Raw genomic sequence first — 13,780 nt, forward strand, 5'->3', positions numbered from 1 at the left:
GCGCACGACTGCCTGTGTGAGTACACGCGTGTGCGCACGTCTGCCTGTGTGAGTGCACGCGTGTGCGCACGTCTGCCTGCGTGCGCGCATGCGCATGTCTGCACGTCTGCCTGCGTGCGCGCGCGCATGTCTGCCTGTGTGAGTGCACGCGCATGTCTGACTGCGTGTGCGCGCGCATGTCTGCCTGCGTGTGTGTGCGCATGTCTGCCTGCGTGTGTGCGCGCATGTCTGCCTGCATGTGTGTGCGCATGTCTGCCTGCGTATGTTTGCCTGTGTGTGTACGCACATGTCTGCCTGAGTGTGTGTGCATGTCTGCCTGCGCGTGTGTGTGTGCATGTCTGCCTGCGTGTGTGTGTGTGTGTGTGCATGTCTGCCTGCGTGTCTGCCTGCCTGTGTGTGTGCACGTGTCTGCCTGGTTCTCTCTGTGCATGTCTGCCTGCCCGTGTGTCTAACTGCGTGGCTGCGTGTGTCTGCCTGCATGTGTCTGCCTGCCTGTGTGTCTGTGCGCGCGCATCTGCGTGTGTGTGTGTGTGTGTGTGTGTGTGTGTGTGGTGGTCCACTTAGAATCATCTAAAACCTATAACATCTAATTTCACAACATAAACATCTAAAATCCATAACATCAAATTTCACAACGTCTAACACTACAAATCACAAGAAAATAACATCCCCTCCACATATAGGTTCATAGATTAGTACTAGGCTAACTGTCCATTTGGGCTATTATTGTTTGCCTTTCGGCTTTTCGAGTTAGGGTTCGCCACAGCAGAACTCCGGCCCGCTAATAATTAGCAGTAGATTTTCATGAACGCTGAGGTGCCAGCTCAACGTCCAACCTTCAACGAAGGCACGCCCATTTACACATGTCTTTCGAACGCCCACCCAACCATGGGGAGGACATGCAGACTCCACACAGAAGGCACTCCCCACACTCCAGCCGAGAACGAATGGGAGAACCTCTTGCTGTGAGGCAACAATGCTACCACTGCACCACCACAGATTAGCCTAGCCAATTACCCCATGTCAGAATCAAACCATGCACCTTGTGTTTATAAGGTAAACACTTTAACCAGTATGCCAGCCTCCCACTCATCAGATGAAGGAGCCTCTGGGACATCCTCTGACACCCCAGGCCTTGAGTGAGACTTGCAAGAGCAGATATCCAGATGACTGCCATCTAATGCCATGAGCTTTAACACTACCATTTTATGGTTTAGGTGTGCTAGCACTATGTCCCTCCTGGCTTTAATGGCTTTTTGCCAGACCTCTTTACAGATGTTGTACAAACTGATATTATGATCAAGGCTTACACAATGTACATACTTATGCCCGTCTTTAATCTGTCTTTTGCTAGCACACTTGTTCTGCTTAACTGGCACTCGCCAAACTCTATTAGGGAATATCCAAGTCCAGAGCATACACAAGAAGATTCAAGAATCAAAGTCTTTAGAAAATTTTCTATGACAACATATCATGAGAAAAGAGAGAATACGATTCCATAGGAGGTACCCGTCTGTCCTCTGCAACTCGTGGCCCAGCCTGATGGACTAAAAAGAAGTTATGTACTTACCATGACATTCCATCTGTGTTATCCATTTTCATTCTTCCTAAAATAATGGGATCAGATCCGATCCTTGGAACAGACTCGTCCATTATACTAGATCGTATGTGATATAACGACACCAAACTACCAAACACACTTTTTATGTTTCCATGATCGCACTAAAGTGGGAAAAAGTTAATTTCCTAACCCCACTGTATCAAGCCCCCCTACATAAACGTAGTAAAAAGTGTGTTTGGTAGTTTGGTGTCATTATATATCGTTATATGTGGAGGAGATGTTATTTTCATGTGATTTGTACTGTTAGAGGTTATGAAATTCGATGTTATAGGTTTTAGATGCTCTGGTCTCAATGTTACGAAACTAGATGTTATGGGTTTTAGATGTTTCAAAGTAGACCCATGTGTGTATATATGCTTGAGAAAGAAGAGAGCAATCCCTGGCAGCAGCATCAATTAAGAGATTTACGTACCTCTCAACCATACCTCTTAACCTCCTGCACAATAAATCTGGACAGAGCCACAAACAGAAACAGATTTTAAATATTGCTATTATGAACTAAGAAAGTTGCTTGCATAAGCACTGAAAACCCTGCTTCCATTTCCACCATCCTATCTTTGTGAAGTGGGGTTTTCTGCAATGACAGCAACCAAAACTAAATGGGTCCAGCTTGCTGCAGGGAAACAAGCTCAGGGCTCCCACTGATTCTGCGTTATGGTGAGATGCATTTATTATGCACTTTATTGTGCTTTATTTTTATATGCATGAGATGGCCAGCCCAAGGAAAACTGTCTTACATGAGACCGGTCCTTGGTGCAAAAAAGGTTGGAGACCACTGGTATAACATACAAGTTCTATACTAAGAATAAGCAAATATCAGACATTTTAAGAAAGGCAAGTTCTGTAACAGTGATATTTTAATGGTGTGTGTGTCTGTGTGTATCTTTCTCTTCTCTCCTGCAAAATAATTGGTTGTTTAGAGTATATGGCTTGTATGGAATGGTAGACTTGCTTTCTTGAGTGATTTTGCTGTTAAATGAAAGGCTCATTTCTCATGTAAAAGTCCATTTAAAATGGCCATCTATACTGCTGCAACTCACCAGATGAGGTTGCAAGCATTTTACAAGTTTAAAAGTGAAGCTAACAGTTTTTCCCACTCAAAGAATACTCAAGTGATTTTTAAGCTTGGAACGAGTCTCAAGCTGCTTTTCATTCACAGAGGCTCTATAATGATGTTTTAAACTTGCTGCAGCTTTAAAGAACAACTTTATGATCTTTAAACTTCCCATGAAACAGGAAATATTTCCACAAAATTACAGAGGCAGAGAAGATGACTAAATTAAACAAGGTAAACATTAAATACAACATTTAAAGTTACTAAATATTATGCTCTAAATGAAGTTCTTAAAAAGCTTTAGTAAAAAAGTAATGTAAATTCTTGTTTGACAGTATGGAAATGTATGCTTGAATCTACATGAACTGCACTGACTTTGCTATGCTTATTGTCTTGCAGTTAAGATTTGCCGCTTTACATATGCACTTTGCTCTTCAGACGCTACACATGATTACAATGAGTTATACGAATTTAAAAATAGTTAATAAATGAAACTTAAAATATGCTTAGTAATTAATGTATACTGTAAAAGGAAACAGCTTCAGAGTAATATATTCTTGTATACACTGAAATTATACTGTGATATGCAAGTTACGCAACAGACAATACTATACCATTTTCTACTTGTATTTGTGATTGTGGAATACAGAAAATGTAGATTTTAATTGCTGCTGCTAATTCAATACTTATATGTAATTAGAGAGAATAAAAATAACACTGAAGTAGATGTTTTGGTAGGCTGATACAGTCATATACTTTTGTAAGGAGGCAATACATATATACAAGTTTTGTTTTATGTCTCAACATAAATAGTTAAAAGTTTAGTTCTTTTTCATTCATTTTAATATTCTATATGGTTAGTGTTGATGCTTTTATATACTTTTATGTGCATAGTTATTTGTATACACAGACTGTTAATACATTAGCACACAGTTTGACTTGCACACTAAATACATTATAGGGAATGTGCATAGTTATTTGTATACATATTTATGACTTCGTATATTAGCGCATAGTTTGACTTGCACACAAATTAAATACATTATATGGAATGATAAATAGTAGATTGGGCATATTTGAATTGCATAACAAATATTCCTTTGGTGTTGAATTTAGTCTTACATGTAGTGATTATAAAGACGATGATATATTCTATTTTAGATCAAGCATACTTAGACACATGGTTATGTATGTATATGTATGATGTGGTCAGATTCATTAATATTTTAAGGTTTCATTTTTCTGTTATTCCATGTTGATAGTAGAGGTCAGGATATAAAAAAGTTATGATATAATGCACTCTTACAGTAACATGCTTAAGTTACAGACTGAGGTTACCTCAATATGGTTTTACATCCTAACAATTTATATGTTTCCCATGGTTTTGGTTGCAGATGTTCTGGCATTTACATAGATCAAAAGGAATAAAACCAGAAAACAGTATCCTTAGACAAGATGGGGTTCTAACAACATGCTTTTGGGATGTCAATATATATGACGTACAAATGATAATTCAGGTCCTGATACTAATATATTATGATCAATTTATACAAAAAATTGTATGATTATCTAAAAAGAGGTTTTGACACTATGGTAATGCAAAAGAAATAAGCTGGTGTAGTTCCATGCTAGTGGTACCAGAGATTCTAATGGTACTATATAATTCATTTATATGTATAAAAGTCATAACATTTCTGAGTAGATTTGAATGGCATTAACTGTAACATAATCAGAAAGTGTGTTAATAGTTAAATTAGACAATTAAATTAATACAAGAATGTTACAGATTTTATTTTTAGTAAAAACAATGTTACAGAACAAAACATTTTGCAATAGTTCATTCTGTAAATATATTAAAGTTAATAGTTTTGAAGTTTTAGGCACGTTAAGTTATAATGGGCACATATAGGGTACATATATGGAAGTAAAGTTAATATGTTTGGACTAAGAATGAGTGAATTTGAATATATAATTTAAACTTGACATTAGCACTGACACAGAAGTAGTAGCAATAGGATAAGGCTTATCCTAAGGCTAAAGAGGAGTTTGTATGATAACATCAAACTAGGAATGTGTTATTTTGTGATGGGGTAGATGTGTTCTTAGTAGTATTTAGCTTTAGTCATTAAGTTCTTGTCCATGCCAAAGCATGTTCTAAAAAGAAATGTCATCTGTTTTATCTAGTATAAATGTCAGGTGATAAATGTGTGCCATTGAACATTAATGGTTTAAATAACCCAGTAAAAAAATACTCCACTGAAATATCTGAAACATCATAAGGTTGAAATATCTGAAATGTTAAAAGGTTAATATTGTCTTTTTGAAAGAAACACTTGCTATCCATTTTCAATTTTAGATTTGGCACTTGAACTAATATAGATGAGGCATTTGTTTCTAATTGCTTACACTCTAAAACTGAAGATGTAATATTTCCTGTCCATTGAATTAGCATAATGCAAATCACTTTTAATCTCACAGTGAACCCTAAATAATTCTTCCTGCTTGTATAATAAAAAGGGTTTAGAGAGACTGGTTTATTAATAAAATGAAGACCTTTTAAAAATAATGAAGTTACAGAGCTCATTCTTTGGGAGTCTCTTAAAGCATACTAAAAAGGTAGAATTAAAAACTGGTATTCATATAAAAGAAGAGAATGGGATAGAGAACTGAAAGAGTTACAAACTAAGACAGATATTTTAGAGTTGAAAATAAACCAAATGACCAAGCTAATAATTTAGAATTAAAAACCTTTCATCAAATATATTTGGATATTCTTATTCATATGATTTCTATAAACCTAGAAAAAATAAAACTACAACCTTATCAACCTTATTCAGTAAATCCTAAAAGTTTACACAGATTAGCCATTATAGTGAAGACAATGAATAATTTAAATCCTATTGAGGAGATTTCATACAAATATGGGAGTAAAAATAAAAGTGCTACTAATTTAACAGATATACCAGAAGGTTTTAGGGATCATGATGAGCAAATAAATAATATGATAAATAGTAATAATCTTGCAAACTTCCTAAAAGAAAACATTACCTATAAGCCAACTAAAGAGCAAAGATCACCTATACTAAAACAAGATAATGACCTTAAATTGTTCATATCATCCAATTTCACTTCTAAATATAGACTATAAAATGTTTATGTCAATATAGATAAAAAGACTAATGATCAGACTTGACAACTTAATAGATTTTGCTAACAAAAAAAAGCTTTCAGCTATAAGTTTAGATTTAGATAAAGCATTTGATTCTCTAAATTGGAATTGTTTAAAGTTCCTGAGGAATATAATTTTTCTACAGAATTTATAAATCTAATCAAGATGTTATACAACAATGCATCTGCATTTATCAAAAAAGTTATTTCCTGCCTAAATCAAAAGGGGTACAGAACAAGGCTATCCACTTTTTCTGTTACTTGCATTGTGTATTGAACCATTTGCAAACCACATTAGCTCAAATAAAAATATAAAAGACTTTTCAATAGATGAAAATTATTCAAAAATTTGCAGCTGATATATTAACTACTGTAATAGTGATTCATCACTGCAACACAATTAAAGTCGTGAAATGTTTTGACGATACTTCTAGATTGGAATTCAATCATAATTAACTAAGACTTCAATTCAGATCTAAAATCGAACAGTAACTTTAACTGTGATAATAAATTAAAATATTTGGGAGTTACTATAACTTAGGGCGGCCACGGTGGTGCAGTGGTTAGCATTGCTGCCTCACAGCAAGAGGTTCTCCGGTTCGATCCTCGGCTGGGGTGCCTTCTAGTCTGCATGTCCTCCTGTGGTGTGGGTTTCCTCCGGGTGCTCCGGTTTCCTCCCACATCCCAAAGACATGCTGCAGGTGAATTGGACACTCTAAATTGGCCCTAGGTGTGCGTGTGAGTGTGCCTTCTGTGGAAGGTTGGGCGCCGGGCTGGCAACTCGTCACCGTAAAACTCCACTGCCATTCAATGTGCGGACAGGTGATCCGCTGTGGCGACCCCTAACCGGGATAAAGCCGAAAGAAGAAGAAGAAGGGAGTTACTATAACTTCAAGTAGTGAAGAACTGTTTGCCTTTCGGCTTTTCCCGGTATTAGTAAATTACACAATTACAACTAACAATATTATACAACTAATTTAAAGATGCAATTAACTATTCACTATGGAAGATAGGCTTATGGTATTAAAAATAAGATTACCAACATTTTTGTTTTATATTCAGTCTTTAATCTTATCCCCAAATAAAAGCTTTAAGAAAATAAATTCTATGCTACTTAACGTTTTATGCTTCCCTAATAAACCTAGGATTTCATTACAATGGCATATGAAAAAGCTGGGAGGACAGTGGTAGTTTCCCTAATTTTGATTTGTATATAAAATCAGCTAGCATTCAAATTATAGCACAATGGTTAAATAATAATTCACATGATTCTACATGGAAATTAACTGAAGAAAAAAATATTACCAAGTAATAAATTAGTGGTTGATCCACATGTACAAATTGTATATAATAAATTCTATTGGATATTAAAAGATTGTTTGAGTAGTGAAAATAATTGTTTCTCTATCCCACTGATTAATTACATTTTATCAACATTTAGGATAAATCTAAATAATTATAAAATAAAAAAAACTTGTATTCTTATTTCTCATAGCATTCACCATAGATTGTTTAAAAACTCAATCCAAGAAAAATGCTAGATTTTAAAGACAGTAGTTTAATTGGCATCAGTTCATAAATGGTAAAATACATTCAGCAGAATATTTATTAGCCAAATTTAAAATAGAATAGATTTTTGTAAATTATGAATTAAGTATCCTTAGACTTGCTTGTAAAAAAATGTCCCACAAATATTAGAATTTTTATTTAATAGCAATAGTAATGCAAGAACGAACAGGTCATATTTATCAAAAATATAGGGTGTTAAGAATGGATTTTTCCTTTGTAGAATCAAAATTTTGGGACTAAAATAATTAAGAATGTAGAATTTTCTGATGCAAATAAAACATTTTCACTTACAAATTGATAAACAAAATCTCTTCACTGTACTGGAAGTTATTTACTTGGAAATATTTTCATACATCTTCTTTAATTCCTCATACGAATATATGAGCACACTAAACTATAATACAAGTTTACAAAACTCCTACTACACCTTGCAACTCTGGAGACATGCACCCCAATCCTGGTCCCCCCCTCTTGCCAGATACAATATCCAACCCAACCCCTAGGAACATCAGACTACCACACAAAAAAGATAAATCGTCCATACTGTTTCTCAAAAAGAATGTCAGAAGTATTGTGAATAAAGTACATGACCTGCATGCTTTACACTCCCTCTATACCCTGACATTGCCTTATTAACCGAAACATGGTTAAAACCCAACATCTGCAATAATAAAATTGCAATCCCAGGATACAATATAGTATGCAAGGATAGGTCAAACAAAAAAGGGGAGGGTGTTGCCATTTTGTTTAAAGAACACCTAGCATTAGACTATCTAAAAATTAACAGCCCCGACTTCGGATACCCAGAACATCTTTATTAATTTAAAAAGCAACCCCAAAAAAGTTCATTAACATCATAGGCGGGTATATCCCACCAGGAAATAATATCAACACACTACAAAACATACTTCACTGGGCCTCTAATACATACCACATGAAGCAGCCCTGCTGGGTGATTTCAACAATGACTGGCAAGACTGTTCCGCTCTGAACCCATCATCTTACATTAACCTTCATAGATTTACACAACTTATCACATCCCCTACACGAACTGACAAAACTACCAAATGCCAGTCTATCCCTTACTAACATCTCAGGCATCTTGTCTTCCAGATGGCCTAAGTGACCACTTGCCAACCTTTCTCATGCGTGCCCACACCTTCCAAACTAACCACCACCCCTCTTACAAATCGAACAAAAAAATCCTTCAAGCCACAAAAGTTAATCTCAGCCCTAAAAAGATGTAAATGGGTATCTCTCAAACAGCTACATCTAAATGAAGCAGTCAACTCTTAAGAAACTTTTAGTTATGTACTTACCATAACTTTAGATGTTTGGGCTCCATCTCGCCTACATTCACTACTGATGGGCTCGGAGCCGATCCCTCGCCTCCGACTCGGCACGCTATGCTATAGAGCGAGGCCTCTTATTGGCTGAGCTATTTCTTATCCCAGGATGCACCACAACTAATCCCCCAGATCTTGTTTGTCCGCATTCATGCACACATACACAACTTGTTTATATAACATTGCCAGATGTTTCAAGATGAAACAACAGGATTCGGACCTTCTGATATCCTCTGATCTCCAAGGAAGGGGGAAGGAGGGTGGAGTTATTGAATGTAGATGGATCCCAAACATCTAAAGTTATGGTAAGTACATAACTAAAAGATGTTATGTGATCCTATCTCGCCTACATTCAGTACTGATGGGACAGCGTCCCTAGCACCTAAATCCTGGGTGGCTCACTGGAAAACACTCCTGAGCACTGTGGAACCAAATGAAGCTCATCCTCTAGATGCCACATCCAATTTGTAATGAGAAATGAAAGTGTGCGGGGAAGACCACGTAGCCGCAGCACAAATGTCACTAATGGCAAGCTTAGAATGGAATGCTATTGAGGTAGCCATAGCTCTTGTAGAATGAGCTTTGACAGAGGTGGTAAGCTCTATATAAGAAGAATAAGCTTGAGTAATACAGTCCCTGATCCATTTGGCAATAGTGACCTTTGTGACGGCTTTGCCCAATTTATTGTCTGAAAAGGATACAAACAACTGATCTGTTTTCCTTGTTTGTTTGGTCCTATCTAAATAAAAACGCAATTGCCTGTGGACATCTAATGTGTAGAATATGTATTCCGCTTTGTTAGAATACTTCGGAAAGAAGACTGGAAGTTCTAATGACTGTTGTAGGCAGAAACTGGAACAAACTTTAGGGACGAATGATGGATTTGGCCTGAGAGATACTCTATCTTTGTGAAAAACCAAACGGAGGTTTTACAGACAAAGCTTGAAGCTCTGAAACCCTTCTGGCAGAAGTAATCGCCACCAGAAAGGCAGTTTTCCACGATAGAAATTTTAAATCACATGTTGCTGCCGGTTCAAGGGGAGGAAGTTAAGGCGTAACACCACATCGAGATCCCATGGAGGAGCAGGATGAGAAATCGGAGGTCTAAAAAGCGCAGCACCTTTCAAGAAGGTCTTACATAATCTGTTGCTCATTAAAGGTGGGTTTATAGATTCGTGAAAATTGGAAATAGCTGCCAATTGAACCTTAATGGTTGATACTGAAGAGCCTTGATTGAAAAGGGAGGTTAGAAATTTCAGTACTTCTGATACGGGAATAGTGATGGGATCCAGACCCCGGAGTTGAGCCCAAATAGCAAATTTTTTCCATTTGCTAGAATACAACTTCTTTGTAGCAGATTTGTGGGCCGAGGATAAAATGTGTACTACTTCCAGGTCCAAGGTATGATTCCTGACTATAGTCGGAAGAGGAGGAGCCAAGCCGTCAATTTTAAGGTGTGTAGGGACTGGTGGAAAAGTCCCGACTGATGAACCAATAAGTCTGGGATCTGATCCAGGAACCATGGACCTTCCAGTGCATATTTCCAAAGATAGGGGAACCATACCTGACGAGGCCAGTAAGGAGCAACTAAGATCATTTTGCTCCCCAAGAGAGATGCCTTTTGGATCACTCTGGGAAGGAGAGGAACTGGAGGAAAAGCATACAGCAAGCCGGTGGGCCACGGACGGGCTAGTGCGTCCATAGGGCTCTTCCCCGGAGCCGGGGTGAGAGAGAAGAACTTTTTGCACTTCGCATTTAGTGGAGTCGCGAAGAGGTCGCAACACGGAACTCCCCAATTGCTGAAAATCTGATTTGCAACTGTAATGTTCAGAGACCACTCGTGTGGAGAGAGGATAGTTCTGCTCAGTCTGTCGGCTATCACATTGGACTTGCCCAGGATATGAGTCTGCACTAGAAAGTGTTTGGTCGACACTGCCCATTCCCAAACTCTCATGGCCTCTCTGCAAAGGGGGTAGGATCTGGTCCCTCCCTGTTTGTTCAGGTACCAGACAACTGACAAGTTGTCGGAGTGAACGGCAATTACGCCCTGAGGGAGGTAATCGTGAAGGGCTTGAAGGGACAGAAGCACCGCTCTCATTTCTAGGATGTTGATATGAAGTAGGGTCTCTTCCGAATGCCATTTGCCTTGGACTGACCTGCCCAGGGAATGCCCCCCCCATCTGGGAGGCGTCCGTAGTCAAAGTGGCCACAGGAGGAGGTGGAACAAAGGGTCGTCCCTGATCCAGATTGGAGGGCACCAGCCACCAGCGAAGGTCCCGTGTGCAGGTTTCCGTGATCCATATGAGGTGACTGAGAGGGAGATCCTGAAAGGACCACTGAGTTGAAAGAAGCCACTGGAGAATTCTCATGTGCAACCTTGCTAGGGGAACTAGAAGAACCGTGGCGGACATGGATCCCAATAGCTGCAGGACCATTCTGGCTGGGGCTTTGGATCTGGGAAGTAAGGCTCGAACTTGAGCCTGTATGGTTTGTATCCTGTCTGTAGGTAGATAGACTCAAACCGAATGCGGGTCTACCTCTACTCCGATGAATCTTATGCGTTGAGATGGCAGCAACACAGACTTTGGCCAATTGAAGGTGATTCCAAGGGAATTGCCCAGTGATATCGTGGCTTGTAGGCTCCGCAATAGTAGATGCTTGGAGGTGGCAGTTAGGAGACAGTCGTCTAGCTATGGAAACACCTGGAATCCTAGACTTCTCAGGTGAGCAGTCACGACCGCCAAACATTTGGTGAACACCCTGGGGGCTGTGGTGAGACCAAAGGGCAGTGCGTGGAACTGAAAATGACTGCCTCCTAGGCTGAAGCGCAGATGTCTCCTGGACGCTTGATGTACCATTATATGGTAATAAGCGTCCTTGAGATCTATGGAGCACATCCAAACACCTTTCTCCAGCAGTGGGAGAATGGATTGTAGGGTGACCATTTGGAACTTGGACTTTTTGACTGAACGGTTTAGAATGCTGAGATCCAAAATGGGCCTCAAGTCCCCGGTCTTTTTTGGCACCAAAAAGAATCTTGAGTAAGTCCCTAATCCGATCTGGTCTGCGGGGACCGGTTGGATGACTCCTTTTTGCAGCAGCTTTGAAACTTCTGAGGCTGCAGTTTCCCGTTGACTGGGTGGCGGGTCCGGGATTTTTTTGGACTGAGGTGGAGAGTGAGAAAAGGGGATGGCGTAACCTCCGGCGATAATTCGAAGCACCCATCGGTCCTGAGTGATACCTTCCCAGGCTTTTAGGTGCCTCAAAAAACGACCCCGACTGGCTCGGAGCTGCACAGTCGGGCAATCCCTCAGGGACTGTGAAAGGCTGAAGAGCCACGAAAGGACTCGCGGTCTCCAGTGTTGCGAGGGCCTCTGCCGCCTCTGGGACGGTGTCTTCCAGAAGAATTTCCCCCTCCCCTGCCTCTAGAAGGGGGATCGTCCTGCTGTGAGGGGTAAGACTTCTGAGATCTACGGAACCACATTTTCCCTCCTCTTTTAGCCTTGGGGTAAGGCCGAAAGGGAGTGTAAAATCGTGCCCCTAAGGCAGTCAAAGTCTTACCTTCTTGCTCGCAGCGGGTCAGTGTGTCCTTTACCTTGGGTCCAAACAAAGAGGACCCATCAAAGGGGGCGTCGGCAAAGGAAGACTTAAAGGCCTCCGCGAAATGACACAGGCGGAGCCAGGCTTGCCTCCGTAGAGCAATGCCTGTACCCACCGCTCTACTCGCCCCTTCGGCCGCATAAGAAATGAGCCTCATGGACGAGTTCGATATGGACGACAGCGTAGCCAGCTGAGAGCCAACCGTCTGGGCCAGCTGCTCAGGCAGGTTACCCAAGAGGGTATCGGAAAGTTCTTTAATCAGATCCCTCTGAAATCTGGTAAAGTGCGTGAGATAGTTCAAGGACCTTAATGTAAAGGCCGCTGAACTTAGGGTGCGCTTACCGTACCGATCCATGCTCCTAGACTCCTTATTAGGAGGATGGACGGACATCGAAGCCTCTGCTACATCTTGCTGGGTAGCAGATGCCACCACCAAAGCATCTACAGCCACACCTTTAGTCAGAAACTCTTTTTCCGGGGGTGCTGACAGGAACTTATTAGGACGAGCAGGCACCGGTTCCACAGAGTCTGGGTGTTCCCGCCCTTGACAGATCAAATCCAAGAGCTCATCAAGGCGGAGACACCCAGGAGGCGGAAGGCTGAGCCCGAAGGCCTTAAGGAACACCGACTCATCAGCAGAAGGGGGTTTGGATTGCCAGCCGCCTCGTTGTTTAAGGGCTTCCAGGATGTCTGCAAAGGAGACATCTGAGGACGACTTAGGGGACCCCTCTGCATCATCGAGATCAGTGTCTGATGTAAGAGACTCATCAGGGGAGTCAACGTGCTTCCTCTTGCACGATCTTTTCCTGGGGGGTTCCTCCTCCGAAGAAGCTTCAGAGGGACCTCCAGGAGGGGGTAACCTCAGGCCCCGGGGCTCCGCTGTCTAAGGACAGGGGGACTGCCAAAGACCCAGTCTCAGTATGCAGGGAAGGAGCTGGGGAGACCGTGGAGGTAGCCAAGGAAGATTTGGCTAATGCACTCCTCATGGCCCTGAAGGCGGGACCACCAGAATCCTGGGAAGGTCCCACCTCCGTGGCCACAACGGTAGACGCACCTAGAGGAAGGCTTGGGACCGAAAACATCAGTCCTGAAGCGTCCCCCCCCCGGGGCCGACAGAAGAAGTCCGCGTACCGAACTCCGACTCAAGAGCCGGAGTTGGAGTAAGGGTCGGGCCCGACCCGAAAACCTCCACCGTCTCCACCAGCACCAGCTCCAACGGTGCCGAGGCTGTTGGACGAGGAACCATAATAGCAGGGTGGACCATCGGCTCCGAAGCCGAATGGGCTGGAGCCAAAACTAGCTTTTGAAACACCGGAGACTGGAAAAGTCTTAGGAGCACCCTGTCGATGTCCGAATCAGACATCTTGGAGGATCTAGATGACACCGATCGGGTCCGAACCGATTTCTCCATCGGCTCCATAG

Source organism: Protopterus annectens, chromosome 7.part0 (assembly GCF_019279795.1).
Source record: "Protopterus annectens isolate FY-2018-M chromosome 7.part0, PAN1.0, whole genome shotgun sequence".
Taxonomy (NCBI): Eukaryota; Metazoa; Chordata; order Ceratodontiformes; family Protopteridae; genus Protopterus; species Protopterus annectens.